We start from the raw sequence: 4731 nt of genomic DNA on the forward strand, positions 1-4731 counted from the left end.
CCCCAAAGCTATAGTTTGTTTCATATTATTTTACCACCAATTTTCCGATCGTTCCTATGATAGCTATATGAAATAGTCGTCCGATTTTGATAAAATTGAATTCGAAATTCAGAACTTAGTGACGCTGATCAAGAATATATATACTTTATGGGGTCGGAAACATCTCCTTCACTGCGCTGCAAACTTCTGACTGAAATCATTATATCTTCTGCAAGGGTATAAAAAGACAGAAAGTCTACCATCAACCAAGGCATTAATACTTGCAACATTTCGATATCCCTATCCGAGCTCCTCACAAACTCAAACCAATAAAAAAAAAGTATCTTATAGACATTTTCCAAGGAAGGAAATAACCAATATAATCAGGCTTCGACTAGGACACACAAAACTGGCGCAGGAGTACCGATTCTTCCAGCCAGCAAACATCCAATGCCGATTTTGGTCAACAGACGCCATATCGATCTCACACATCCTCAACGACTGCACTTTAAACACTAGACCTGGTAACTCAAATATAAAACTATCCGATCTTTTAATAAACCTTTCATTTGAAAATCTCAGCCAAATCCTTAACTTTCTTAAATCAGCTAAGTTGGCGTTCTTTTGCAAATTTTAAAAATGCAAAACCAAAAAAGAATTTTTTGGGACAATTTGTTAACTGAACGACAGTGAGTACGGATATTATTTTTTTGAATTTATAGGAAAAAGAGATAGGAGATGCACATCCGTGGATGTGATTAAAAACCACTTATGAAGGGAACCACCCAATCCATGAGAGCACGGATAACTGCGTGAACCCGATAAGAAGAGGCATCAACGATGCTGAAAAACAGGATTAGGGGAATGCATTATTGCCACTGCCGTTGCTAGAAAGGAAAGGAATGCACCGCTGACGGCTCCCGTACAGAACTAGGAACTCAAGAACCCTCGATCATGCTCAAGTCCTCCTCAAGGAGAAACAAAGGGTCATAAAAGATCCCATTAAGCGAATTAAGCTGAAATATTGCGGACAGCTTGCAACCTGGAGCCTTACCCCAGCCAGCCAGCGCTAGATGCTGGCCCAGAGTGGCCTACCTTGGCTTAGACAGAACAATCCACAAGCCGAGAAGATCTATAAACAGTCCTTAAGTTCGAAAAGGGGAAGCTCCAAGTACCGACGCAGTACCAAAGGTAAGGCTTAAACGTGTAATAGCAGCACATCTGGTCATTGCAAAGATATACAGTTTTTGCATCAGGGAGCGAGTGGTAACTAAATGTGTTGGGTAAATAAAGCTGATTTGGCGAACCTGTGAACTTGTTCTTTACTTTGCTCACTTCAGTTGCCCACTTGATAACTTGTTCAATTGCTCAAATTCTTACTTGTTCATTTGATCACTTGTTCAGTCACTTAAAAGCTCACGAGCTTGACTGGTTGTATTTAGGACCGTATGCATAAATATATCCACAAGTTCTAAAAAATACATGTTTGAGTCAACTTGACCCTTCGGTTCTAGATCTGTCTCAAAATGGCGCATGCTAATGCATTTATCGGATGATACCACTCTGCCAAGCTACTTCCCCAGTCGAGGTCTATTCTTCTAGGCTGATGGAGGACAACGCGGTCTTGGAGAGACTGAATTGGTTCCTCCAGGCTCAGTTGATGGCCTTTATATGAATTTTAGGAAATTGTTTCGATGTTTTGTTGAAAAAGGTATAATATATTCTATAAGGCCTGTGATCGCTAGGGAGCTCTGCGAACACATTCTTGCTCAACGCTGAACATACGAACAGGTTCGTCGAACAAATTCGACAGTGGATGGCCTGGCTGAGTTGCAAGCGAATATATACGGAAAAATGCCGGGTTTTGATAAATTGCGCCGTTTTTAAATAGCTTCTTTGTGTACACAAACCTTTTGCATTTAACATACGCCCATATTTATGCAGCCTTTTCGTTGGATGCGTATGTAGGGCACTGGGTGGATGGAGTGGCAGCAGCCCGCGGCATCGAGGATGGACGCAGGGTGCAGCCCGAAGGACGAAGGAGGATGGCAGCTAGCCCTGATTGGGGTTAGACGTTACTTAAACGAGGCTAGCAGATGTAAAGCGAGTGTGGGTGGAGGGAGGAGGGATGCCACGTCGGAGTGTGCATATCCTGGAGCACAGTCGAATTAAGTTAGTCATGCTTTAATGCACATCAACATACGTGCAGCCAGGCAGGACATTCCCCCGCATGTATATGGGCAAATATATCCACACGCCTGCGAGCCCAATTCCCTCATAAATCTCATTGTCAGTGTTTAACTTTCTTGTTGGCTTAGCTTTACTTGGGGCAACAACAACCGCCACAAGAAGCCAGAGCCAACGCAAGGCAAAAGTCATTTGTCATTTCAGTTGGCAACACGGACACACACCGACGCACGTGTAAACAGCGGAACGCACGCAGATGTCAGTCACATATGAGTGTGCACTGTATTTGCGCTTGCGAGCATTTGTTGTCTGTCCGACTCCAAAGATTTTGGGAACTACAGCTGTTTGACGCAACTTAAAAGTTTTCCGTGCAATTTACTTAGATGATTTTATGAATCACACATGTTTCCTGCAGCGCGGGAGGGTGCTCTTCAAAAGTGCAATGATTCTGTAGAAAGTGCAAAAATTAAGCTTGGAAGAGTCGTGTACCACGGTAAATTGTATTACCTGGCTTGCAGAGTAAAAGGGTATCCAGATTCGTTGGGAAGAATGTAACAGGTAAAAGGCAGCGTTTCCGGCCCCATAAAATATACAGATTCTTGATCAGGATACCTAGCCCAGCGATGTGCGTATAAATGCGGAGATCTCGGAAATATACGTATAAAAGTACTACAGTCAATACCTATCAATTGATTTAAAAAATTCTATCACGCCTACTTTAGCACCTACAAGCCGCCCACAAAAAAAATCGTCCAAATGAACGCTGTTACTTGAGAAACTACCAAGGCTAGAAAGTTGGGGTTTCAGACTGTAGGGGTGTGAAATTATTAGGAAAAGATTCTTGTATTTTTTTAATTATAAAATAGCGCTACTGGTTCCGCAAGTTGGTGGCAACCACACATCCTAGAAAATACTAAACGATAATTTCGTGTTTTCTAACACTGCTTGTCAGAGGGCTTGCACCCGCCATTTGCGTTTTTTCGTTCTCTTATTTCTGATCTTTCGACCAAAGCACACGCGTTTTAAATCAAATCGAATTTTGCAAAGAAGTGCTAAGTCCACGTGTGTATATATATATGCACCACCTCGGGCTTAATAACCGCCCAACAAACAAACCGACTAATAAGTGAAGCACCACAAAGCTAATTTCAAACGCCCAAAGTGGCTGGCGAAATTTAGATGGCACCGATCGCAACATCCAACTTATAGTTGAAAAACTAATTAGGTGAGCATAGGGAATTTAATATTGTATTCAATAATATTATATTCAATAATTGTGTACTAATGGATAAACGAAAGTAGGAGTGCGCAGCGCTATTTGATCAAATCGCCTGGTGCTCGTTTTGGCCCACTCTGGCTGCCAACACGTGGAGCGGGACCACTCGAGCCGAGCCACATACAGTCTACCAGTGCAAATTTAAGTTGCGAGCCAAGCTTTCCAACCGTTGTAAGACGTAAGGAAAACTTAAGGTAAATAAAAGTAAACCCAGCCTTGACCAGTTAGTTATTATGTTTGCAGTTCCCAGATTGATACACGTGTTGTTCGCCATATTCTCCTGACCAGTTGCGAGTAACCTAACCCCGGACTGATGGTTAGCCATCGACACGTCCAACACGAGCGTATAGCGGATAAGCAGGCACCCTGGACTCTTGTTCTAGCTGTTGAATCTGCCGCCTCGCAGCTAAGGGTTCACCCCCGATCTCGGCAGCCGATCTGACTGTTGCATCGCTTTTGTAGTTGTTAGAATAGATTTAAATTTTATAGAAATTAAGCTTATTATACGGGTACAGTATGTATATTTGGCCTTAGATTGACTGTTAACTAATAGTATTTTGTAGTTCACTCAGCATACACACATCCTCGTTTACACACACCGTCCACAGGCCTGCACTGGAAACAGATTTAAAGTATTAATGTTGTAAGTACGGCATAGCCGACCATCTGTTAACATCAATCTGAGCCAAGTAATATAACTATAGAATAACTATAAATTCAAGTTTTTTTCTTTTTCTTTTCAAAACTTAATTGTTAACGTAAATTTTTGAATGAAGAACCTAAATGAAGTCATTTGTACCCATTATATGGTTAATCTGCCATGGGCAAGCTAACGTTAAGCGATTCATAAGCATCTGCCATGGGCAAGCTAATGTTAAGAAAATCATAAGCCGCTGCCATGGGCAACTTATCTTTAATTGGATTTTGGTACGTATTTGAGAATGAAGTATAAAATGAAGTAAATTTGTTTGCGAATTGGGACACCTGAAGTAACTGTGCATCATTAATAAGGGCATTGGCCACATACGCAAAGCGAGCTTATGCAAGGTTGGGTGGGTTCTGAAGAGGAATTAAATGACATCTGCAATTCCTCACACTTAATATAAAATTAAATTCTTTGAGCTTTGGTTTAGTTTGTCAATAGTTCTACTCTGTCTACTATTTAAGTTTATGTGACGGCGCGGTTCTCTAGGTAGCAAAACCCCACTCCCATTTTCCCTGAGCACAGCCGACCCTGTAGTCAGAGTACCCTGCCAGATAGCCGCACACATGATCGTGTTCGTTACAAG

At 41.9% G+C, this 4731-nt stretch overlaps 1 long non-coding RNA gene across 1 annotated transcript; it reads left to right on the forward strand.

Moving 5' to 3' along the window:
• The first annotated feature begins 3172 nt into the window (after positions 1–3172).
• On the forward strand, positions 3173–4393 carry LOC122818668 (uncharacterized). The gene is made up of 3 exons (XR_007763947.1): positions 3173–3391; positions 3469–3636; positions 3686–4393. It is a non-coding gene; the product is annotated as an uncharacterized LOC122818668 (long non-coding RNA).
• Positions 4394–4731: the final 338 nt, after the last annotated feature.

Source organism: Drosophila biarmipes, chromosome X (genome assembly GCF_025231255.1).
Source record: "Drosophila biarmipes strain raj3 chromosome X, RU_DBia_V1.1, whole genome shotgun sequence".
Lineage (NCBI taxonomy): Eukaryota > Metazoa > Arthropoda > Insecta > Diptera > Drosophilidae > Drosophila > Drosophila biarmipes.